General features: G+C 35.0%; 1 long non-coding RNA gene across 3 annotated transcripts in view; it reads right to left on the reverse strand.

The window, feature by feature from the left end:
• The window catches only part of LOC122238030, a 73955-nt gene that overhangs the window by 13843 nt on the left and 32503 nt on the right, over window positions 1-27609 (reverse strand). For all 3 annotated transcript variants that reach the window (XR_006216992.1, XR_006216989.1, XR_006216991.1), the window contains exons 2-4: window positions 25854-25971; window positions 20999-21071; window positions 19776-19829 (exon numbers count right to left, since the gene is read on the reverse strand). This is a non-coding gene — a long non-coding RNA (uncharacterized LOC122238030). The remainder of the gene's footprint in view (window positions 1-19775; window positions 19830-20998; window positions 21072-25853; window positions 25972-27609) is intronic.

The following is a 27609-nucleotide window of genomic DNA, read 5'->3' on the forward strand; positions in this document are numbered from 1 at the left end:
TCACAATACACTGGCACCTCCCAGAGGGTGCTGTGAAAGTTTGTGCCTCTGATGTGAAAAGCATAATCCTAACTTAGACACAAGATTTAGGGCATTTGTAGGTTCATGGTATAAAAGTGTACAATTCAAATATAGCACGGATTGAAATGACAAAGTGGCTTAGAGTTGAGCCATTTCCATCTTTGCATTGTTGTGTGATGATTTTTCCCATATGATATGTTTTCTTCTCCTTTTTCCTATATTTACATTTACCTTTTACCTCTTGAAATTCATCTTTTCTCTCTTTTTCTTTGTGTAAACTAGATAATACTCATGCTTATGAAAGAAATCCTTCTGGAATGCTATAATTTATTTTCCTTGGGGAATGGGAGCTATTATGAAATCATTGAGGTTTAGCAAAGGCTGGAATGAAAAATTAAGTGTTTTCTGCGTAAGCAACATGAAAAAGAAGGGTTTTTTTTTCTGAGATTTTACCACTAATTCTTATACACAACTTGGTCTGGTAGTATTTCATCATCATTAATATTAATTTAGTTTTGTGAGCTACACAGGACATACTGAGAAAATAAATAAGCTCAGCTAACCCTGTACATGGTCATTTCAACTGTAAACCAACAAAACAAAAACAAAATGTGAGTATCTGTGGATTGCCTGATGTACAAATATAGACTGAAAATGGCATATTATAGGACAACTGGAAGACGTAGTGTATACTAATAGAACCTTCACAATAAGAAAAATATATATAATGTTTAAAGTTTAAAAAGCAGTCTTAGGGCACCTGGATGGCTTGGTCAGCTAAGCATCAGACTCTTGATTTCAGCTCAGGTCATGATCTCACGGTTGATGGGATTGAGCCCCACATTGGGCTCTACACTAACAGTGCGGAGCCTGCTTGGGATTCTCTCTCTCCCTCTCTCTCTGCCTCTCCCCTGCTTGAGCTCACATGCTCTCTTTCTCTCTCTAAAAATAAATAAATACAGTTAAAAAAAATCCATTTTGAAGATGTCTCTCTAGGGCTATCAAAAATCTTTGCTACAAAAGCAATGCAACTTCATGTAAACTCTCGTGGTGCTGACGGAACCAGATATAGTGAAAGACCAATATAATAGACAAAATCACAAAATAAACAGTGGCTCTCTTTTGCTGGAAAGGAAAGAAAAGTAAAATAAGGGACAATAAGGGAAGGGATAATAAACAGAACAGTGGCTTTCTTTTGCTGGAAAGGAAGGAAAAGAAAAGTAAAATAAGGGACAATAAGGGAAGGGATAACATGGTAGTTTTTAATACAATAAATTGGTTACAGAAATATACTGAAAAGATGATGATAAATTGGTTTGTCTGAACTGTGGCCAATATTTTGATGCTGTGCAAGTTAATAACAATCTGCTTCTCTTGTCAGACACTTTTGATATTATTGATAATTAGAATTATACTAAAGTTTTATAGTATTTTCTGCATCATATATGTATATACATTTATAGATGGTGAAACAGGTATCACAGAAAAGAAAGAACACTTGTTTTGTCTAAACTTTTTAGAGTTTGTTTGAATTTTTTCTAAAATACTTCTGGCAACAAAATTGACACGTGCTTTTTTTTAAAGGATGTTATAATAATTACTGGCTAGTATTGCAAAAAATATTCAATACAATAGACTTATGACCCTTGGGTTTTTTCAGTCCTATTTAAAAAGTAGACTTGCCTTTATAAAATCACAGTGACTGACTCAACATAATTTGTATCATATAATTAAGAATTAAAAAAAATATATATTTGCTGTATGATGCCTCTCATTTGCTTTTCCACATAAAAATTATTCAACAATTAGCTCTTCTGCCACTCCTATGCTGCAAAATCTAACAAAAGCAGTGTTCTATTGTTCGAATAAGATCTTTTAATATTTTTTCAGTAGTTTTCTGCATGAATTAAGTTCACTAAAAAACAAACTATAAAATTTACTGCAAAGTTTTTTGTGCCGTTTGGAACAAAGAATGATTGAAGAACAACTGAGTTTCTGACTTTTGACAAAATTTTCTGCTGCCCCTAAAATGAGAGCATTTAAAAATATATTCCCCGAATGAGCAACATATTCTTTGCAGGTTTTTAAGAGATCTATGTCCATTCAGAAAACACAAAGGTGAAAGTGTGAAACGAGAAAAGTAAAGGATTTGAGTCCAAAGACTACATGCATTCAAGTTTAGCAAAGTGATTTAATTTTAAAACACAGGGATAAAATTACTTGTCGTGGGGAAATTTTTATTTGTTTTGGCACCATTCTACTCTTTGGGATGTAACTGATACCTCCGGGTCCTTTACTATTTATACTTTCAAATGCATACTCTGAATATAATTTATTAATGTAAAACAAATTTTGTAGCTTAATCACTTAATAGTCACATATATTCAAATACTACATGAGTATAAAATACTACATAAATGTGAATGTTTTGTTGAAACATAATAACATATATAGCCACCATTAATAAACACATTAAGCTTGGTAGCAGATTAGTACATTATATTAATTCACATTATATATTCACATTGTGAAATACGTATGTCACAAATGCATCATTCTGTGTCTTGCATCATAGAATACGGACTTCTGACAATTCAAAAGAGGTATATCAAAGCAGAGAACTCCTTTATATTCCGCTCCTTTTCTGACATGATACCTTTAACACCCTGCCTCATCCATGACTTCACAAGTCTTTGAAGCTGTACATGCAGTACAAGATGCATCATTCCCCTCCAAGGAATTATTCCCTGGGATGTCAGCCCCTGACATAACAGCTTATTAATTTTTTAAAGTTACAACCTGTAGTTTTCTCAGAAGATTTATCCACTTATGAAGCCAGTGGTTATGTATCATGTTACTTAAGAAACTAGTGTCCTTCTTGCATGAAAACATTTTTTTTTCTGATAGTCAGTAGGGTCAATGCTTCCCAATTACAATTAATCCTATGTTAAATGACATGGGATCTCCATAAAGCTACTCAATTGATGGCAGATTCAATTTATTCACTGATTAGCATCTAATTTATAGAGAACAGGGACCTAATAGAATTGGCTACATATTAGGTAAGGATTTATTTGAAAGAAAATAAGGACAAAATTCAGGAAAGGGAGCTGTCCAAAAAGCTCAGGATATAGGGTCCAAGATGCAAGAATGAAAATACTGAGAAAAGGAAACAAAGGAAAGATGGAGAAGAGTGTGTTAGACTGAAAAGGAAAATGACATTATGTTTAGTGAGCAAATGAAAAGTGAGTTAATGGTAAATCTAAAAAAAAATGTGCCAATGTGTAGAGACAATGTAGAAAAGAAATAACTGGTAGACTGTTTTACAGTCTTTTGAATAAATAAGTGAGGGAAATAGTGGGTCCCAACTTGTCCTCAGACCCTCCTGCCCTGTATTCAACCAGTCTCCTCAGCAGCTGACCTAACCAACCAAACTCAACCTCAAACCCATCAACTCATATCTGGTATACAGAAATAAATAATTGACAAAGAAAAAGAAATAATGTTAAAGGGAAGAGAACTTTAGGTATGAGCATCTGGAAATGAGTACGCTTAGGATCATGGGGGCACTGGCAAATGCCTCAGCTTTTTGGTTAGGACCTGGGGGAAGAAAAAGATCAGTGATAAAAAAAAATGTTAGGGTAAAGGCATATGAAAAGACTTATGGGTGTAAGCATAAGGCATGATCAGGGATGTAAAGTACAGTCTTTATATTGCATGTTGACACCCATGACATCATCCAACATGTAAGAAGCCTAAGCAAACAAATATACATAATGACTTACTCCGTTTACTTCAGCCAGTTTCTGATATCAGCTACTCCAACAGTGGCACACCGGCTTTGAATAGACAAGCCATTAGGGCAAAAATAGACATTAGGCATGGGCCCAGCAGCATGGCTCCTAATTACCAAAGCTGATCTAGCTACTGCTGCTGCCCAATGTCCAGAGACAGAAACAGAGCCCCTGATAAAGTACCATCTAAAGGGGCCAATACCCTCAGTCTGCCAAAGACTGAGGGGTGACACAGGACATTTAGTGCTAAACCTGGGACAATTCCAGACAAACCATCCATCAAGGAGGTGAAAAAGCCAATTGGTAAAAGTTGACCACATTGTACCCACTTTGATCCTGGAAAGGACTGTAATTTATCTTGACTGGAATTGCCCCAAATTTTAGGTACAAGTTTTCCTTTCCTACCCACAAAGCCTCAACAAAGTTGCAAAATGTTTACTCTAATAGGACACCAGTGAATATAATATCATCTCAAAGCAAGACAGCCACTCTGTAGCAAAGGACATGTGACAATGGGCACATGAACTCAGTTACCAATCACATATTATAACTCCAGTGGTTGCCAGTATAATGGAGCATTGGTACAGCACTTTTTTAAAGATTATTTATTTATTTTGAGAGAAAGAGAACCAGTGGGGGAGGGGCAGAGAGAGATGGGGACCAAAGATCCAAAACAGGCTCCATGCTGACAGCAGAGAGCCTTATGCGGGGCTCAAACTCAGGAACCATAAGATCATGATGTGAGCTGAAGTTGGACACTTAACTGACTGAGCCACCCAGGCACCCCAGCGTTTTGAATATACAGTTAAAGTGCTAGCTTGGAGATGTTATCTTGCAAGGATGGGACCAAACTTCAGGATGTGGTTTCTACCCTCATTCAAGAACCATTAAATGATACAATGAACATAACTGATAGAAAATATAGATCTGGAAGCAAAGAGAGAAGCTAGAATTGACCTTCCTCATCATCTATCCCAGTGACCCATTATACAACCTTAGATCCTAGTTTTTAGTTCCCACAGCAGGAATGCTTCCAAGAGGCAACCTATCCATAGTCTCAATAAAATTTAAGCTATAGATGCCATTTAATGCCTCTTGCCCCCTGATACCAAAGAAAAGAAGCACCAATCTGGCAGGATTTATTGATCTGGATCATCAAAAGGAAGTAAGAATGCTGTTCATAAGGAAGCCAATGAAACCCCAAGCACCAAGTGATCAGGTAGGGTGTCTATTAATATTTCTCTCTCCAATTTTGATAATACATGGACAAGTGCAACAGACACTTAAAAATATCCAGAATGTGTTTCTCCTATGCACATGTCTTACCTTCCCCCATTTAATCACCTGATGAACTAATACTCTTTTTTATATCTCAGTTTTCCTTGACACTCTGAGCAGAGTAAAAGCCTTTATTATTATTATTATTATTATTATTATTATTATTAATTTTTTTTTTTTGCAAAGCCCTGGCATCTTTAACACTGCCATTATTTACATGTACATTGGTTTTCTCATTTGGGTGTAAGCAATTTAAATCCAAAAACTACGCATTATTCACCTTTAAATCTCCAGCATTTAGAATAATTCTTGATAAATAGTGTTTAGCAAACACTTGTTTAAGGAAAGAAAATAAGAAGGAAGGATTGCTATCTTTTCTCTGAAAGCTTCCATACACCATCCCCATTCTATATCAGGCTTGCCTAGCTCTATTGTTTTGTTTGTGGATTTATCTTCTGCTGGGCTGTAAGCAACTGGCATGTGAGGGATTTTTCACCCTTTATGTCCTATGTCTAGGAGAGTGGCTCACTGAAAATAGATGCCCAATACGCACTGAATGGAGTAACACAAATATCAAAATTCCTACTGTTACTGCCTTAAAGCAAAACTAAAAACAACAACAAACAACTAATGGTAATATCAAAAAGAAGTATATGTAAGAGGACTCATTTCCAACTTGTTGTTCTAAAAGTATTTGTTGAGATAGTTATTCCGAAAGGGCCCTGGATGCCTGGATGGCTCAATCGGTTAAGCCTCTCACTCCTGATTTCAGCTGGGGTCATGATTTCATGGTTTGTAGGATCAAGACCCTGCATCAGGCTCTTCACTGACAGCACAGAGCCTGCTTAAGATTCTGTCTCTCCCTCTTTCTCTGCCCTTCCCCTATTCATGTGAGTGCTCGTTCTCTCTCTCTCTCTCTCTCTCTCTCTCTCTCTCAAAATAAAAAGATAAAAAAATAGGACCTGAAAAATCTTAGAACTGCTAAGTAAATGTTGTATGTTTGAAGCCATTTAGAGTTTTGTTTGGAAATCAGTTTTGCCACTATTCATGTGAAGTTTGGAAATCATTATATTCTAAGCTTCCATTTCCCCATCTTTAAAACAAAGGTAAATTCTACCTCACAGGACTTTTGCAAGATTCAAATGAAAAGATGAATTTAAAAGCAGGTGTCAGAGAGGAAGATCTTCCTCTGCCCTATAGTCCTGCTAGATGGATTAAGAATCAAATTGATGAGACAGATTAACAGGAGAAAATCAAATGTAATAGGTATATATACAAGGAATTCACACAGATATGAAATTCCCAAGACAATGAGGCAACATAAAGCTTATATGAGCTAAGGAGAAGGACAGCGTCTGAGGATACATAGGGGAGAAAGCTCATTAGCAACAAGGTGATAAGAGATGTTTGGAAAAACAAGGTTGCCCTCTTATGCAGAAAAGTTGCCTAGGCAAAGGGGAGTCTGTTCATAGCTCTCTTCCTGGTCCAGGTTCTCCTTTCCAAGGTAAATTTAGGAAGTTGTGGGGGGAAGCAGAGAGCTTTTCCCGTATCTGCTGTGTTTTAATTAGTTTTAACTCAAAATAATGTTTATGCCAAAGTTCTATATTTTTGGGCATCTCGTCCAGCACTTCTTCACAGGCTAATACATAGTAGGCATTCTGTAGATAATACAGCTATTATTTTAATTGTTTTTAATATTACCATCATTATTATTATAAATATAAGTCTTCCTGGAGTTCACACTCCAGCATAGTTAATATTGTACCTGTAGGTTAAGTTTCTCCTTAAACTCCAGCAAATGGAAGGTCAAATGTGACATAATCATGTGTGAATTTTAAACAAGCAACTGTTAGTATTTTTTTTCTTGTCAAATAATAACATTTTCTTCCTATTCTTCCTGTACTGCCAGTGGAAACTTTTTTTTTCTCTCCCTGAAATCTAAGCCCTTCAGTAAGCCTTAAAATTTCTATTACGTCAAAGGATTTACCCATCTGGAAAGTATTCCTTCTCTATTGGTCTAGGAAGAGACCAAGATTCTTCTTTTAGCATCTAAAAGAATACTAACATATTATCATTTATAAAATATTATCATATTTTATTTTCTGGTTCTTCTGGCACAGAAGAAATATTCATTGTCTATATGCTTCCTTGTTTTCATTTGAAACAAACAAGAAACCAAAATTCATAAAACTTCTATGGAAATAAAGGCCTCCCAAATGAGAACTAGAAAGGCTATTTATTCAGAGCTTAGTATAAAGCATGGGTGTCAGCCACCATCACTTGCATCTGGCAGAGACTCCAAAGCAGACAAGAGAATAAAGAGCTTCATAGTGGGAAGAAAAAGGAAGGCTCTGATTAGAGGTTGTTGGCAGGAATAAGTTGGTGGTGGGCTAACAGAAGTGGAGAATAGTTGGGTTTCCTAGTTGGTCTAAGTTGGAAGTTGGGGCAAAATCAGCAAAACTGTCACTTATCAATCAGTCATGATCATTTGAGGCTGACTGATAAAGAGATCGTGGGTTGGCTTTCTGGACTGGCTGCTACAAAGTTTGTAGATTAGAATTTTATTTTGATATACAGTCTGATCGATTTCCTTTTGCATTTTCAGTCTCTCCCTTTCTGACATAAATAAAGGACCCCTCATACATTACATTTTTGAAAACATTTGTATATAGACTTCTATACAAAATATACAAATGTGTGTATTGAGTTAAGTTTTCTTGTAAGTTTTTTGCGGGAGGAATCTCAATTTTGTTACTTTCAGTTGGAGATATTTTAAGGACATTTTTAAAAGCCCAGATGGAAATTCTTTATAGACCACCATGGCTAACAAAAGTATGATAGCCTACTATCAGTGTTTCTCATTCATTGATTATAGCCCTGAGAGAAGAGCAGTCTCCCTGTGAAATTGTTTTACCGAAAATAATTAAATCTGATATATAGAATAATTTATTAACTCTACAAGGTCTTCAAAGGCAATTTTGTTAGAGGAATAAATTATTGCTATCTTTAAGAAGAGGTCACAACCAATCATAAAGTATGTACAAATATAATTTCACAAAAAAGGAGTGATTATGCAATCTCACACACGAATTACTCTGGGTAAACAGAGTTTTAGAATGAGGGAGCATATTACCCTTAAGAACTTGGGCAGGGGGGAAAAGAAACTTCTGAATAAGAAAATTATAAAATAAAAGTTTTACAGCATTAAATTCCTTCATTTAAAGATGACTTTCCTTTAAAAATAACCAAATGCTTTACATAAATTAAAGAAAATTATATCCTTCATTCAGTCATTCACTTTTTTTTAACCAAACACGATTAAATACATGGAAATCTACACCGAGGATATGAGTTCAAATATGGCATTCTGGAAACTTCTTCCTGCATTGTGTTTTTATTTTATTTATTTATTTATTTATTTATTTATTTATTTATTTATTTATTTTTTCAGACAGAGAGAGACAGAGCATGAGCAGGGGAGGGTTAGAGAGAGAGGGAGACACAGAATCCAAAGCAGGCTCCAGGCTCTGAGATGTCAGCACAGAGCCTGACACAGGGCTCGAACTTACAGACGGTGAGATCGTGACCTGAGCCAAAGTCGGAAGCTCAACCGACTGAGCCACCCAGGCGCCCCTGCATTGTGTTTTTAAAAGTTGAACCAATATTTAAAAATCAGTACATTTCATATACAAATCTAGATCTCTGTCTTCTTGACTTGAGAAACTGGGACTTGCATTTATGCAGGCCAGACAATCAGCTGGAACATAGAAAGGGCTGCCTCCTTTAGATAGGGTATGTAATCTTCATACAGTTTTGACCATTCCCCAAAGAACCCCTACCTCTCTCAATTATCTTTTATCAGAGCCCTGCTGTCATTTTTATCTGTACAGATATATGTCTTTATATCAGTGCCTCTATAAAAATTGAAAAGCAAAAGCCAGACCAATAAAGTATCACATTTTAAGACAAAGGGAAAACATATTTACTTGTAGAAACAAGGTTATTTTCACAATTAAATATGCAAACAATCTCTGTAACAGAAAAGACACAACCCTGTCTGCTTCAATGGTTTATATTATCATCCTGGCCCCTGCAAACTTTTGCACTAGAAGCTCCAGGTATACAAAGCCAGGTACTATGTTAGTTCCTAGGAATACAATTGTTAGCAATATCAAAGGGGCCTTGACCTCATAAAGCTTATAATCTACTGGGGAGAAAACCATCAGGAATTTTAGTAAAGTTAAACAGGCAATTACAATAGACCTCCTTTATTAACCATTAGAAACATTGGAAACTTCAAGGAGCTCCCCTTTTGTAAATTACTAGGAAAGCACAAAGACCCAGGAAAACAGATATTTGGCTTCACCCTCATTTTGGACTCTGAGATCTGAGTCCTTATGGATCTGAGGCCATGTTACCCCATGTGTCTATTTGTGCCAGTAAATACCAGTTTCCATACTGTTGTCTACAGACTTTTACCTACCACATTGTCTGCCTTTGTCCTTTGCCCATTTCAGCCATCTAGTATGTAATCTGCAAATTCCCCTATAGCTGCCATGTTTTCTCTGAATGTTCTCATAACTGGCTGTCCATTCATTAAAACCTGGCTCCCTCTTGTGGAAGTCCTTCCACTGAATTATTCTTAAGAGAAAGTTGTTTTTTTTTTATTTTTTTATTTCTCAGTCCATAAACCTCACCACCAAGAGGTGACATAGATATCCTCCTTCCTCCTTTATGCCACAGTCAGGTATTTAATCCCTCACCTTCTTCTGAAGGAATTAATGCTATCTAAAGCAGGTGTCATCTTCCTGTGCCATCTTCTTGTATCTTGATACCATCTAAGAAGCTGCCTTTATTATTTATTGACTTTACCCTGATACATGGCATCATCATCATTATCACCAGCATGAGTCGGTAAATGGGAATTGGTCACGTGCAGAAACAAGTGCCTCAGAAAGTAAAAGATGGATTTCAAAGCCCAGAAAAGAGAAGACTGCAACCGGAAGAAGGAAAAACATCTCCTTATTAAAAGAGGAAAAGAAAGAAAACAGGAATATAGAAGCAGGTAAATAGTCTGTCTAGTTTATTTTGTATTACATTTTGTTATTTTTACATAATCCATTCATTCTGTACATGTTTGAGGCAACTGAGACCAGAGTGTAATTGCATCTATCTCCCACTAACAGGTTAGCAAGGCAGTGAGTCTCCAGGGAAAGATGACATAATTGTGTGTTTATGCAGATAGAGCTTTAGAAGGTGTAACAGAGCTCTTTCAGTCCCAGAGTGCACAGCTACAGCAGAATAATATGCATGCAACAGAAAATGGAGCAAAAAATAAAAACCATTTCATGGAATTTCCAGGCAGATTGGGGCTTAATTAGACTCAAAAAGTTCCCCAAACACGACACTGTGGGAGCAACAACAAAATTATTTCTCTTGGTCTCAGCGTGGCTATTGAAGAAGAGATTTGCTGAACTTAATGGACATGATGAGAACAGGAATAATGTAGTAAGAATTAGTATAGAATGACCTCTGAGAACTCAGCAAGACAATGAGGGACTCCACAGAAGTCAGTGGGAACAGAGCAGTTAGAACTAGTTGTCCATCATACCCTCAATGTTTTGGGACTACGTCAGACCCATGGAAACTTTCTAGTACCTAGAAAAGGAAAGGGGAAAATGTGAAATAATTTGGATTACAAATTTTGACACTCTAATGAAATAGGGCTCAAAATACAAAATATAGTCTTAGAAACATAAATGTCTATTTATTATACATATGAATGAAGTTTCCACCTGTGACGAGCAAATAAAAATAACTAAAGGTTCTTACAAGATGAGTTTTAAACTCATGTCAGAGGAATAAGCTCTTATTATAATAGGACATTTTGTGAAGTAGTGCATTGAAAATATCAATGATCTATTTTGGGGCAAAAAAGAGAAAGCCCAGATAGAAAAAAATACATCCTTATTTTCATTAGTTGGTTGAAAGGCTGAAATCAACCAAAATATTACCTTGGACTTGTATGAATGAATATGTAACATTTTGGTGATTTTGTTGTTTTGTTTCCCCACATATAAAAAATCTATAAAGACAGATTTTATTGTAAAGAATTTTTAAAATATTTATATATTTTCAACTGGGAAAAACAGAGATATATATTTATATGGGCTCAAAACTCTAACAGATAAAATGCAAGAATAGGAGTTCACACTGTGCCCATTCTGTATCCTACACTCAGCAACAAGACATCATTAACTGAATGAGATTCCTCAGATTAAAATGATTTCATTCTTGTTTTCTCAATATCTTCTATTGGGTAGTAAAGTGATAAATTAAAATAATAATTTAACTACTTTTTTAGGCATATTTATAATGGAATTTGAAGTGATGGACATAAATCCTTACTTGGCACGTAGAATGCAATAGCCAAATTTTATTTGCTGCTTTTCTTCAAAGAGAAAAATAATGATGTTCTAGTAAAGGGTAAACATGAGAATAAGGTAAAAGGATTCATTGTTTACCTGACAGGTTGCCCACAAATTCAGATTATTTAGGAAATATCTTTCAAGGCTAAGCATTTACATTCAACAACTGTAAGCTAATTGTGAATTGTTATAATGTGCTTGACAATATCCATATAATAGAAATTAAGTTTAAAAATCTGAAAAAGAGAATCGATCATTGGTAACATTATAAGTAGTTTTGTTTTTTTTTTTACCTTTCATTGCATATAACAAAAACTGTAGTATTAGTGGTTAAAAAAACTGTATGAGTTATCTTTCTTCACCAAACGTGTCTAGTCTGGTGAAAAAAGAGTGAGTCAGTGAACCTTTCACTGACATAAGACACAATTAACTAAGTTTCCTAGTAATGGGATTCATTTATTGAAAATTTTAACATTGGATGGCACCCTCTCTTTATAAACATCATCCCAGAACTTTTCTAGAATTCCTATGCCATGGCTCATTAAGCTGGAGAATTTTGGTTCACATTTATATCTATATGTTTATATATCTAAAATTTTTTTTCATGAAAGGAAATTGCCCAGACAAGGAATGTTTCTTCATTCAAACTAGATTTTTAATAAGTATTTACTTTGGCCATTTAGGAAAAGAGAAATGAAAGAATCTCACATGGTATGTAATACAAAGTATCATTTCCTATGATAAAATACTGACATTTTATAGAGTTGGATGTGAAATTTTCATGAAATTTTAGAAGGGGGGCAATGGGACACCAAACAGTCCACTAGATGTCCCTGGTTTATTATCCATGTCATTAGAAATACTTCTGCAAAAACTTTGAGAAACACAGCAATGACTACAATTCTTTGGTTACCATTTTCACATCCCTTCTGTAATTCAATAACTTTGCCCAATTTTGTCCATTAGTAAACAGTACCTCCTTGACCCCTTACTCCTCATTACTATCCCCTCACTCTGAAATTAGGGGCCCATGTCTTGGTCCCAGATCCAAGTGAAAAGTGCCAGGCACTGGCAGCTGGGTTACCTGCTAATTCATAAAGTCCTTAGTGGGCCCTTAGGAAAAACCAGCAGAAAATATCTATGTCTCTTTTTCCCTTTGCTTCCAGTAACCTGGATTTCAAAAATGTCAATTGGCAGTGTTAACAATAACGTCTATCAGCAGTGAAACAATAATAGCTTGGGGGTCAGTCGTAATATACAAATCACTGATAAAATGGAGAAAATATAAACATGATCATAATGATAAAGGACATAGAGAAATAAAAGGACAGGACTCTGAGAATGGCTTTTAACTTCCCAGTGAAGGAATAAGGATATTATTTCCTCTGCAAGAAGCTTGGAAACAAATAATTTGGAATGTGCCTTTATCTTGCTTCTCAGACTTGTGCTTCCATAAAAGGATAATATTTGGATTATTAGGCTAGCTTTTGTAAAATCCAAAGATTTTACTAAGAACTTTTACAGACTTAACAATTCCCTTGGCATGGGAAACCAGCAAGGGCTGTCAAGTACAGAGGTAGCTGTCTCCTTCTATTGCTATGGCAGAACCTGGTATTTCGAACTGCTTTGCATTCGTCCCCATAGCATTTTGTAAAGCCTGTTTATGAAAGAGAGCAGTACAGGATTTCCTGCAGATTTCAGTCTCATTGATTTATTAACTGATTTCTATACAATGGTTAATACATTCACCACTAGTAAGGACACAGAGAAGAATTACCATCCTATAAATTGTCAGTAAAGTCATTTTCAATATGAAAGTAATCATCTTTTATTAAAGTCTACACAGACTAGTTCTTAGTTGTAGATAGTGCACGCACAGTTTAAAGCAGTGTCTGGAACACTCTCCTAGGGTGTAGACTATTATTGAAATCAGGGAAAGGATCAAAGCAAGTTCAATATTATAAGGTTGATTTTTTAAATAGGTTTCATTGATGCACAGCTGAAGGAAGATTATCAGATCTTGCAACAATATGATCAAAATATTCATTATAAGTTGCTTCTAATAAATTACACATTTAAAAAATGCATTAGGCCTAAAGAGGGAACATACCAAACTGTGATTTTAACTTAACTGTCTTGGCTGATACTACAAATATGATAATATATTACTAAAGGAAAATACTGCCTAAAATCAATTTTAAATCACTTTATTGATATTGTGTACTTCACTCCTAACCACGGGAAAAATAATGCTGCTAGAAAATGTTCATATAATAATGTTGTTCTAACTTTCTGCCATTTAAGCAAATAACAGTGACCTCAGTTTTTTACAGTTAAAATTATATTTTTGTGTGAAAAAAATATATTCTTTAAAAATACTTTCATTATATAGAATTTTCCAATGGTCTACATTTGAAACTTCTTCTTATGCTGAAAAATTTTTCCCCAGATTAACATGTCTGGAAATTAGACATCCGAAACAGAGACTTTTATCTTTCTGTTTCTTGATTTACCTTTAACGTATTATTAACATTACCTTATTTTTTCCTTCTGTTATATAAAGGAAGGAGATATGTAAAATATATTTGCATTTCCCAATTCAGCATTCTAAAACAGTTGCCTGCCAAATTCTAAAAAGGTAATAATGTTCAATTCCTAAATCACCATGAACCATTATGATCTACAACTCTGTCCATTTTCTTAATGTGGCCACTATGACATCATGATCCTTTTAAAGGCAACACTGTGGTTCACATCATCATGGTTTGCCTTGAACCATACAGAGTTCTTTTCTTACTAATGTGACATTTTAATAGTTTTCATTTTTGTGATTTATTTTATCATGAGTTCTTTGTTATATATTTTAGGTATTTAGATACTTGAAAAAAACAATTCCTTCTGTAAGAACATAAGAACTATATATTTTTTTCCAAATGGAATTACAGTTTATGGGCATCTATTTTCCTTTTCCTTCCTTCTCTATTTCTACTCTCTCTTTTTCTTTCTTTCTTTCTTTCTTTCTTTCTTTCTTTCTTTCTTTCTTTCTTTCCCTCCTTCCTTCCTTCCTTCTCTCTCTCTCTTTCTCTTTATCTCTCTCTCCCTCTGCCTTCCTGCCTGCCTTCTTTCCTGACAAAAATCTTCAGAGAAGCCACAAATAATTGCATCACATATTATTTCACTGTATTAATGACATTGTGTGAAAATACTATTTATATTTTCTATAAAGTTCTTTAAGTAAATGGCTCTTTATGTGTAAGTACAATATGCATGAATACTAATAGTTATACTTAATTTTACCCACTCTATTAGTCAGAGATTCACCAGAGAAATAGAACCAATAACATATATACCTTTTTATCTCTATCTATCCATCCATCTATCTTAAGAGATTATAACAAATTGGTTCCCACAATTGTGGAGCTAAGTCCCACAATCTGTTATTGGCAAGCTGGAGATGCAGGGAAGCTGGTGGTATAGTTCTAGTCCAAGTCAGAAGGCCTGAGAACCAGGAGAACCAAAAGTGAAAATTCTAGTCCAGGACTGAAGAACTGAGATGCAAGAAAGCTGATGATAAAAGTCCCAGTCCAAGGACAGGAAAAGACTGATGTTCCAATCCAATGGTCAAGCAAAGAGCAAATTCTCATTTCCTCTGCTTTTTGTTATTGTTGTTGTTGTTCTATTCATGCCCTCAATGGGTTGGATGATGCCGACCCACATTGGGGAAGGCAACCTATTTTACTCAATCTACTGATTTGAATGCTAATCTCATCCAGAAATGGCCTCACAGACACACCCGAAATAATGTATAATCTGGACATCCTGTGTTCCAATCAGGTTGACACATAAAATTAACTATTGCATCCACATACTTTTGTTCTATTTAACTCTTTTTTCCCTTTGCCAGCATTGGTAAAATGTATTTACTTTATAAAACTATATCAAAATATACTCTTCTTAATTATTTTCTCCCCAAACTGTGACATGTATCTCAATGCCTTGCATTATACTTTTTATGTTTTAATATTAGAATTCAATAATCAGGTATATTATAGGAATTCAAAGGTAATGCAAAGTATATTATTAATATTATGATAAGTTATATACTTGGTATAGCAAATAAGTTTATTTTATATTATAAAACTTAGCTATAATCTTAAGAGATGAATTATATTCATTCGTAGATTCATTCATGTATCATATGTTCCCAAGTGTCCTAAGTCCCACATGATGAACCTGTAATGCCAATATTGAGCATGCATTTCCTAATAAAATTAGGGTTAACAAAGACATAAACATTAAAAAATAATAACCTGTGCTCACACTAATATTGAAACTCTACTTCCTCCTAAGATAATTTCCTTTTTCAAAAGTAGGATATGTAATATATCAATTATTCATTGAATTTTCACCACAATTCACATGCTCCTTGGCTTACTAAAATTGGATAAAAGTGGACTTTGGTCTATTTATCCATTTTAAGATTTTTTGCTGTTTGAGGATAAACCACTACATTGACTTTTTTTGGCATGGGATATAAAAAAAAGTTACTCTGGTAAGACAACAGTTATCTATTAGAATTAACTTCTAATAATCTATTTCTTTAGAAATACTTAATGTAAATGATATTTGCAACCACTGTGACTTTACTTTTAATATAGTAAAATTATTTGATTGTTCTATGACATTGAAGTGCTCAATTCTCTATAGGGTTTAATTAACTATATATCATACACATACATGGATATGCATCTCACAAAAACATGTCATTTCATAGAAAATATAACCAAAATACATTAAACTAGAAATAAGATGTTATTTCTTTCCTACTAATTAAAAATTGCTAAAGGCTTTGTCATGTTTGTGCAGCAAAGATTTTTATAAATTAAAAGAAAACTTAGACAAGATACATATCTGTTGCCTTCATTTTACTGGATAAAAGATGACAGAATAGTTAATGCTTGGGCTTTGCTTCCAGTAGGAAGATATAAACAAAATAATAATGATTCAGTAGTATGAGTGATTCATATTCAGCCTAAAATACAAGTAGCAAGTTAATGCTTCATATTCAAGGGTATTTCAGGTGTTTTGCCCTTGGTTCCAAAAAGAAGACTTTTACTATGACCAGAAAGAAGAGACGGGCATAGAAAAACAAAGATAACTAAGAATATAGGATCAAAAATCTAAACTATTTGATGCTGTCACAGAGTAAGAACTTCATGTCCCCTTCAAAGTCCTTCTACCTGGACTAAGAATCAAACTGGCTTGAGATTAAGAGAAGGAAATAAAATTTAATGGTGTACATATGGGCTATCCATACAGACATGAAAACTACAAAGACGGGCAAAATGAGGTATATATGCCATCCTAAACTAAGGAGGGAGGGTGGTTTGGGACTTAGAAGGGAAAGAATACAATACTCAGGAAGATAAAAAAATTAAGTTTTTAGCAAATAAATATTTGCTGGGCCACTCAGAAACAATGAGATGTAGAGGACTTTGATCAAATAGGCCTTGTTGGTTCCTCCCTGTGTACCATGTCTGTTTTATAGGATAATGTAGTTATCTATGATGGAAGCTCTCTTCCTAGAGCAGTTCCTCTATCTAAATCATTTTTTAGGGAGTTGAGGGGGAGTAAAAGAGCTTTTTCTGAGTATGCTGGATTTTTATGCTTTTTAACTCAAAATCGTCACTATGGCTAAGTGGCCTATCTTTGGGTAGCCTGTCCTTAGTCCTTAGAATGGCAGCGACACTCCCACAGAGTAACATATTTGGCAAAATTGACACTCCCCAAACTGAATCAGGCACGCAGCTTTACATAGCATATTGGACAGGGTAGACACAAGAGCCCTACTAGAAAGAACCATGTGGAAGTGCATCAAGAGTTAGATCATTGCCTACAGGAAGCAACTGACCACATCAATTTAGAATGACTGGTCATAACTGAAAGATATTCAGCAAAAACATGGAAAGTCTTGACTAAACCAGAATAACATTTATTTTCCTACATTTATGAAAAATTGTAAGTTGATTGGGGTGATTGGGTGGCTCAGTCCGTTAAGCGTCTGACTTGATTTTGGCTCAAGTCATGATCTCACAGTTTCATGGGTTTGAGCCCCACATCAGGCTCTTTGCTAACAGACTGGCGTCTGCTTGAGATTCTCTCTCTCTCTCCTTCTCTCTCTGCCTCTCCCCCACTTGCACTCTCTCTCTCTCAAAATAAATAGATTTTAAATGACTGAACATTTTGCTTAGCATAATACTCTAGTTCAATCCACATCATTGCAAGTGGCAAGACTTCATTCTTTTTTTATGGCTGAGTATACACACACACACACACACACACACACACCATCTTCTTTATCCATTCATCGGTCAATGGACACTTGGCCTGTTTCCTTAATTTGGCTATTGTAGATAATGTTTCTATGAGCATTACAAATATTCAGTATAGAGATTTTTGACTTACCACAGGGTTACATTCTATAAATCCCAAATTCAAATCATAATTTGAAACTATATTAAGTTGAAAATGCTTTTAATACAACTAAACTACCAAATGTGATAGCTCAGCTTAGCCTAACTTAAATGTGCTCAGGGAGTGCCTGGGTGGCTCAGTTGGTTAAGTGTCTACTCTTGATTTTGGCCTAGGTCATGATCTCATGGTTCGTGGGATCGAGCTCCATGCTGTCAGCATATAGAGCCTGGTTGGGAATCTCTCTCTCCCTTTCTCTCTCTGCCCCTCCCCTCCTCATGCTCTCTCTGTCTCTTAAATAAACTTTAAAAAATGCTCAAAACACTTACATTATTAGTGAATAGTTGGGCAAAATCATCTAATACAAAGCCTATTTATCATATGTTGAATATCTCATGAACATATTAAATACTGTACTGAAAGTGATAAACAGAATTGTTGAATGGACAAATAACGAAGCTAGCATCAATCTTGTCAGTTCAGATGAGAGAATGAATACTATACGTTATATTGCCCCCGGGCATGGCTGGACCAACCAAGGAACCTACAGGAATGCAACCGTTCACTAGCTTGTAAGTACTTAATCAGCACTACCCTAAAGTGCATATAATCACCACATGTACCTCTTGAAATATCTAACATAAAGAATAATGGAAAGTCAATGGACTTTCAGATTCCAAGTCTCTTAAGATGGAAAAGAATTCCAGGGAACCAGACAAAACAGCACCAGAGCACCTGCTGGCATGACCTCCTGGGCCTCCAATCAACAGTGCTCACCTTCTCAGGAAACCTCTGCTAACATGACCTCCTGGGCCTCCATTCAATAGCATCTACCTTCTAGGGACATACCTGCCCCCAATTCTGTCCATAGAAACATTCACTTGCAAGCCATCAGGGAATTTAGGACTTTAGGGCATTAGTTCCCCATCCCCATGGGTGGTGCCACACACCAAAACATAGCCTGTCTTTCTTCATTGCAAAATTTCGTTGCCAGTTTTTACTGGCTTGCGATGCATCAGGGGGACAAACTCTCGTTTGGTTCAGTTACAAGAATGGTTGTTAAGTATATTGGTTGTTCACCCCCACGATCATGTGGCTGGCTGGGAGTTGCAGCTTGCTGCCCCTGCACAGCATCATAAGAGAGTATTGTACCACATATTGCTAGTCCAGGAAAAGACCAAAATTTCAAATTCATAGCATAGTGCCTATTTAATGTGGATTGCTTTCATACCATTATAAAACCAAAAAACCATAAGCGGAAACATCCTAAGCTGGGAACCCTCTATGTGGACAACGAGGTGAAATTTATTATGAGTTTTTAAGTCAAGTGAAAAAGGAAGTAAGTGGCATCACTAACAAAATCCTGTCACCACAAGATTCATGTCTGTTCGGCTCCCTTACAGTGCCTGTTTAAAGAATATGATTGATTTTCTTAAAAAAAACAAAAAACAAAAAACCACTGTGCAAATAATAAGTAAAAGAGGAAATGTGTACAGATACTGATAACAAAAATGTGTAATTATACTCAAGCCTAATTATTTCTGTCTCTGCCTCCCCCAAAGTAATGGTATTCTTTTTCTTTCTTCCTACTTAGTCTCTCCAAATTGATCTTACTAGTGACACCACATTACACAAAACTGTCTGTGAAAAGGAGAAAAAGTTTAAGAAATCTGCCTTCTATGGTTGTGAATTAGCTACTTTTAAGTAACTATTGGCAAAGTCACCAAATACAAACTGACCAAATAAATTGTGTTATGTGATATAAAGCAAGTGATTCACTTACAGTTCTCTGCCCATAATACATGATGGCTTAGTAATCAGTGTTCCTGATGCCTTCCTGAAAGGAAATAATATTGTATCAAGAAAAAGACCTGATGCCTATCTAGCATTTAATGAGGCTAATTAAATGCTCTTTTCTTCTCCCAAATAAGTTTTTTTTCCCTTACTGAAGGAAAGAAAATCAAGCCTCGTGTTTATCTCTGATAATCAACTTCTTATAGAAATCCTCGTTTGCAATAAGCCTCCACTCAGGCAAAGTGAAGTTAACATCTTTTAATAACTTTTGCTCTACTTTCCTGACAAAAAGACTAGGGGGGCAGAATTTGCTACCCAAAATATGCCTCTTTGGCATAAGGATTTTTTAGGCTGATTATTTTTGAGAAGTAGCAAACATGGGAGAAGCTCTGAAAACAAGTAGAGGTTATCCTTTTATAAGAGACATTCATATGTATCAGGGAAATCGCCATTTGTAAGGGTGTCCTCTGCACCAAGATGAGAAAGATGACTCTAAATCGCTCAAAACTCTTTATCAATGGAGAAGGCGAAGACTTATATCTGCTAACAACCTTACCCTTATTTGCTGTGCCTTTCCCCAGTAACCCACTGTAACCATCCTTTTCCTTCCCCCAAACATGTTTTGTCTTTAGCGGAAGACGTTATTTTAGGCACTTGTTTAGGCCATTTCAGGAAACTACTGTTTTCCCGGTTATCTCCAATGTATATAAAAAGTATAGATGTTATTAATCTTCTGTTTGTTTTTCTCCTGTTAATCTTTTGTTACAAGGTGATGTCTCAACCAAGAACCTATAAGGAGTGAGGGAAACTTATTTTTCTCCCGCACAGGATACACAAAAGCTGAGTTTGGACCTCCTGTAGTTTTATGAAAAGCATTCTCTTTCTGTACAATTAAAGAAGTCGTTGAAATGTAAAACTATCATGGAATTTTTATTATTCTACTATTATGGCCATTATTAAACTTATTAAATAAAAAATATTTAGAAATAGGAAATAATTACTAAATTAGAAAACCGTGGGAATCAAGTTTATAAAAAATCTAGGAAGAAATTTTAGAAAAGATTTGAGGATTTATGTTTGAATTTATTACAGATAAAGGTAGGGAAAATTAAAATAGAAAAATACATTATAAAGTCATGAAGCTTGACAATGATATTTCACAGGCATTGCATATCTCCACAACAAAAGGGCCACCAAATTGATTTGAAGTACCTTGAAGACATAAATAGCACCTTCAGTGAGATGATCTGAATTGTGGAAAACCAGAGGTACAAAAAAGATGATCCTGAAAAGAATAAACACTATGTAAATAAACAGACACATTATTTGGGGTTCTAGAGAAAAAATAAATTTAGAATGTTACATCAAAACTATCATCTATTATGTACTATTTACCATACTAAACCTTAGTGATAAATTGTGGGCCAAAAAAGAAGGAAAGCTCACTATTTATTGTCCAGTGAGAAGAGAAAGCAAAAAGTCACAGAAATAGTCATGCTTAGAAACTAATACTGTCTATGAAGTAAAGGACACTGATTCTCTGAGATTATTAATTTTAAAAAAGGAGGAAAAAGGAGTTATTTAGATTAGAGAATCATGGAAAGGTTTTTTGTTTTTGCTTTCATTTCTGTTTTTGAGAAATTGATTTTTAAGCCAAATCTTCATTAATGAGTATAAATTAGAGAGCTAGACAAAAGAATTTGGAGCACAGGGTAGAGGGTATCGAGCAATGAAGAGGTATGCTTCCAGCAAAGAGAGATGAAATTATAAAGGCCTAAAAGAATTGTCCAGACCCTGACTGAAAGCCAAGGTGGCTGGATGGGAAAGAGTGGGTGGGTGATAACAAGAGTGAAGATAAAGCTAGAAGGACATCATGCAGGAAAGGTCAAAGATTTTTAATTTTATCGTGAATACAAAGCCACTGAAAAAGTTTAATTAGAAAAATGACATTATATGATTTATATTTTATAATTATTTTGGCTATTAGCATATTAGACTGATTAGGAGCAAGAGTAGAAAAGAATTATTCTAGAAGGTAAGGCAAAATGACTGAGAAAAGATGGTGGGGTGAAGATGAAAATAGATTGTTAAATTTGAGATAATATTTTTGAGACAAAATTGGCAGGATTGGTTGGTATTCAACTATATGTGACGGTTGTCCTACTTTCTTCTGTGGGTAACTGGGGAGGATGGTGTTATTTACTGAGAAAGTTATTTACTGCTATTTATTGAAGACTGCAAGAGGAGTAGGTTTGTTTGCAGCTGATGGGGCCCAGGGCAGGCCAGCACAGAATGTGCCAGTTGGATGTATGGATTGTTTTGAGCTGAAGACAATCTGAACCCAAAGGATTCAGGAGGAGCTTGTTGCCTCCCTCTTAACTGCCTGAAAGAATTTAAATACAGTATCTGGTCCAGCAAGAGCTCTCCCCAGAGATAACTACAAAGGATAAGGACCACATGTGGTAAGCTGGTGGGACCTCAGCTGGGCCTGTTCAAATTCCTGTCTGTGTCCCCTCGTCTCTGCATGGCATGGAAAATATTTGTTTACCGAACATTTGATCTTTCCGTCTTTCTGTGAATTATCTTCCTCCCCTCTGTAGTCCCACATACCTACCCCCTTCTTTTTAGATCAGAATGGCATATGAGGCTCAACTGCCAGTCTTTGTGCCTCTTGCATAAGTAATTACATTTATTTTTCTCATATTTATCTGTCTTATGTCAACTTAATAGGCTAGCCAAAAGAATTTAGAAATGTATAGAAAATATTTTTCCTCCCCTACCCCAGATTAAGACAGAATATACTTTGGTCATGTTAGGACTGAATGCTTGAGACATCAATGTAGATATAAATGCAGATATATAGTGTTGGCTTTGTATCCCAAAACTCAAAAGTGAAACTAGGACTAGTGATGAATTTTTGGGAAAGGTCAGCATATAAATGGTTTCTAATGGCATGAGAACACATGAGCTAGACTATGTGAGCTATATAATTGCACATAGCATGAAGGTGATAAAAGCTCAAAAGAAAGACCTTAGGTTGTATTATAGAGGAATCACAAGCAAAGAAGAAATAGAAGAAAACATAACGAAGACAGGAAAGACAGAGCCAAAGACTATGATATTATGAAATTTAATTAAAGACTATTTTTAACACAAGTAAATCAAACATTGCTAAGAAGTAAGACTAAGAATGAGAAATGGCCATGTATTTGACAATGTGGAGGAATTCCTTAACTTCAGCAAGAGCATAGGACAGATGCAGTTGGAGCCAATAAAACTCGCTGTAGTTTTCTATGAAGAGAGGGAGCAATATAACATCTCTGACTTATAGGCAAAAATGAATTATGCACCTTTGCGTATATAAAAGATGTCAAGGTATTGAATACCTTACTTAATAAATCAATTGAAATTAGACTCTGCCTGGTTTACTTTTTCTAAACTTTTATGCCTAATGTATTTTAAAAAGTCAGCCTGTTTTTCATTTTACATTGCCATGTAACTGTCCTTGAAAAACACCATTTTCAGTATTTCAGTAATCACAGAGGGAAAGAAAATGAAGATAATGTGAATTTACCAAATACTGCTTTCAAAAAGTAAACAATGAAAAGCCAATAAAAATTTGAACTAAAAAGTTTTTAGACATTTTGAAGAAGTATTTTAGAGACAAGGAACTTAAGACACCAAAAGGATAGCCCTTTATCAGTTCAGGATATTGAACAAAAATAGTAAAGCAACATGCTCTGAATTTAGTAAATATTAATAATAATGTTAGCCAGAAATTATTCTTCTGCTGCTCTACAAACATGAAAAATAACAACACACCATGAAAAACAATTCTTAAAATGCTGCTTTCAAGGTTGGCCTACCACAGGGAGCAGTTATCTATTTGTCTATTGGACCAAAAAAAAAAAAAAAAAACCACACATTCTTCCACATTTCAGCAAAATTTCATGGCCAGTTGATGACCTGGAATTTACTAGTTGACTAGGCAGGAATACTCCCCTCTGACTTTCATTCATTGACCACCAGAATGCTAGTGGTGAAACCCGATGACATTCTATGTACTGTAGCATTTCAATAAAGTGTGCTTCACTTTTAAATAAGATCTGCCTCTGTGCTCTACTTATCTGTTCTCACCACTGTCACCCAGATTTGCATCTACATTTTGAAGAGTTCTTAGGTAGATTCTCGATAACCAAGGGACATACTTTATGGAAAAGCACATACCTGGCCTGGTAAAACATGTCATCATGGCTATGCATTATTTTTCACTTTAGTATTTTAGGGAGTCCTCAATAAAATTCTCATTTTCTAGCATGCACTTGGAAGTTTTAAGAAAAAGAGACTAACAAATAAGCCTATCAATATTAAGGGCAAGAAGTAACACAGTTTCCACAGAGGTTAATTTTCATAGATTTAGAGAGATTATTTTATTGAGATAGGAAAGAAGATAGGACGAAAGAATACCAGTGTGAAAAAAAATATTTCTCAGAAAATACTTTTCAGTGCCCATTCCTTATTGATCTTTTTAAGGTAAAACAAAACTAAACAAAAAAAGATAAAGCTATTAGATATACATGAAGTAACCTTGATCATATGACTTGGAAACCCAGGTTAATGGACTTGGCTCTACCTTGGTATCTGGATAACCTTGAGTAAATTAGAAAAACCTCCTTAAATTTCGTTTTCTTGAAGGCAAACTGTATTTAAAAATCCTTATCTTATTCACATTGTTATGAGGAGAATAAACATCTTATAAGCTTTATGATTAGGTAAGCTATGGCTTACCAGTAATTATTTAAAACTTTCTATTGACTTTAGAAAGATGACAATAAGCCTTTTTAAAGCAAACCAGTTAAAACTAAATTTGAGGTAGCCCAAATATAGAATATTTTCATGTGGATTCATTGTTGGTTTAATGAATTCTCAGCAATCTAAGATTTTTTTATATATAGATTGGGCCAAAATTTGTTTCACACAATGTTAATGTGAAACTAGATTTTTAAAGTTTGTTACAAATATAAGCTGATATGATTATTTTTAGCAATATTGATTTTCAAAATATCTGATGTCATCAATGGTAGCTGTGGTGGTAGGCTTTAAGATGACCCCCAAATATATTGCCACCTTCTACTTTCCCGTGTCCATGCCCTGTGTAATTGAGTGTGGGTGGGACCTGTGACTTATTTCTAACTAGAAGACTATGACAAAAGTGATGAGATACTGCCACGATTCGGTTAATGGGGGAAAATTAAATGTTCCTGGATTTTTCAATGCTCAGGGAAAAGCCCTAACCTCCTAGAACAATTCGATATGTAGTCATTTTGTCTAATTAATTGCTCAAATTCAAAAGTGTAATGAAACTTTTTTTTCCTCTTTAGAAGATTAAATGGTGTGTATGTCTACAGCCTTTGGATTAAGCCTACAAGGCTTAATCCACCTACAAGGTGCCTAAAAGACTGCAAAGGGTATCTTCCTAAAGATTTACATTTCAAGGAGGAATGAGGCTCAGTAACAGAGACTTCTCTAGTTTGTAGAACAAATACAGGGTCATCTGTCTTCAAGGGAAGATTTTATTTATATAACAAAGGTCTGGAGTGAGGAAGAAATCCTTTCAGGAGGGAAAAAAAAGAAAGGAAGGGCAAGTGCTTCTCTGACCTTTGTCAACATAGAACAACATTTCCCCCTCATCCCTCAGTATGGGGAGAGAGGAAATGTCAAGCTCTTTTTCCCTTGAAACAATTGAGTTGCTTCCTCTTTGTAGTGCTAGGGATAAGAACTGGGATACATGTATGATGTACTATCATTTACTGTGAAATAATTAATTCAAAAAATCTGTCTCCAATTTGGAACATTTCATGTGTGCGTTTAGGATGAAATCAATAAAGATGCTATTAAAAACCCAACAGTTACGTAAGATTATAATGTCCATCTTGCTGGTATTCTCTGTTGCATTCTCAGTTTGCACACTTGGATGAAGCAAGCAACAGAGGAATTCTCTAGGCAAAAGCCAGCAGGGAACTGAAACCCAACAAACCTCAAGAAATTGAATTTGGTCAAAACTCACTTAGAAGTGGACCTTAGCTCAATCCTTTAGAGGAGACTTCTGGCCCTCCAGAACATCTTGATTTCAGCCTTGTGAGAGATCCTGAAAGTCAGGACCCAGCCAAACCGTGACTAGATTCCTGATACACAGAAACAGTGAAATAAATCAATGTGTTTGAAAAGACTGTGGTAGTTTGTTACTAAGCAATAGATAATATAATGACTGCAAAATCTACGGTAGAGATGTTGAATGACTGCATTAGTGAAAGTTTTCTCACACAGGTCATTATATAATTTGAACGTTGTACTGTGGATTACCATTTTTTTCTAACAAATTATGAAAGTTACCTCTTAGAAGAATTTTTTTGTCACTTAAAACAATGTTTCTATGAAATGTAAAGTTTTGCTAAGATTATCTGTAAATGCAAACACATTTGAAAAGTAATGTTTTAAGGTTGAGGTCATTAGAAAAAAAAAATTGGAAAACACTAGATAGGGGCACTTGGGTGGCTCAGTTGGTTAAGTGTTTGACTTCACCTCAGGTCATGACCTCGTGGATCGTGAGCTCAAGCCCTTCGTCAGGCTCTGTGCTGACAGTTCAGAGCCTGGAGACTGCTTCAGATTCTGTGTCTCCCTCTCTCTCTCTGCCCCTCCCCTGCTCACATTCCATCTCTCTCTCTCTCTCTCTCTCTCAAAAATATACTTAATTTAAAAAAGTTTTTTTTAAAGAAAATCATTGGATGAAACACATCTCATTTTTTAACTCAAAATTTTTGTAATATATCACAAATTTATTGAAATAAGAATACTCCCCCAAAACTTGATTAGCATGTCAATAACTTAAATGTAAAATGCCCTCTATTAAATGAAAATAATACACAAATTCATAAAGTAGCTAAAGAATCATTAGAAGATTATGAATTGAAATAGTAAAATCCTACTAGTAAATTTAGCACATCTGTCCAGTTTTTGATGAAGCCAGAGCAGTCCACACATTGCTTAGAGGCAAACATGCATGCCCCAGGCATACACAATACATGCTATTTCACAGTTTGAAAGAAAAATAAAAACTGTCACTATGAAGACTGCCACTAGCAAAGGAAAAAATAAAAGAAAAATATGCCTTTATAAAATATAAATTAGACACAGTTTTCAAGCTTCTTATGTGAGTTACATTACATAAAATATGGAATGGCTAAAGAAAAGTAAATGTAACAATTTAAAATTCTTGCCGAAGGACTGTGTGGATAAATACGTATTTATAAATATGTTATATATTATGTATTATAGATTACAGATTAGAGATTATATTTGAAGAGATCATTTTTTATTGTGTAAATGTAGTATTCAGCATAAGGAAAATCAAGCATGGAAAGCAGATAAAATACAGAGGATATTGAGAAATGTTTTTGATTTACCTAAAGTCTTATAACTTTTTCTCAGTTGACATAAAAATAAATGTATTTTATATGAACATGAAGCAGCGCAAAAGCAAAAGTAAATAATATATAAACAGTCTGTGTCTTTTCAAGATGGCCGTCTGCCTTATTCAATTATATGCTGGAAACATTTAATAGAGAAAAAAGTACAGCTCTAGGACCCAATCCACAATGTAGTTAGAATTTGTAGGTTACTGTATTATACCAAGATAATATATTTGAAATGCTTAGGTGACGATTGGCTGGCTCAGTTGGTAGAGCATATGACTTGATCTTGGGGTTGTGAGTTCAGGCCCCACGTTGGGTGTAGAGATTAAAAATATAATCTAAAATAAAATA

This window comes from Panthera tigris, chromosome B1 (assembly GCF_018350195.1).
Source record: "Panthera tigris isolate Pti1 chromosome B1, P.tigris_Pti1_mat1.1, whole genome shotgun sequence".
In the NCBI taxonomy this organism is placed as follows: domain Eukaryota; kingdom Metazoa; phylum Chordata; class Mammalia; order Carnivora; family Felidae; genus Panthera; species Panthera tigris.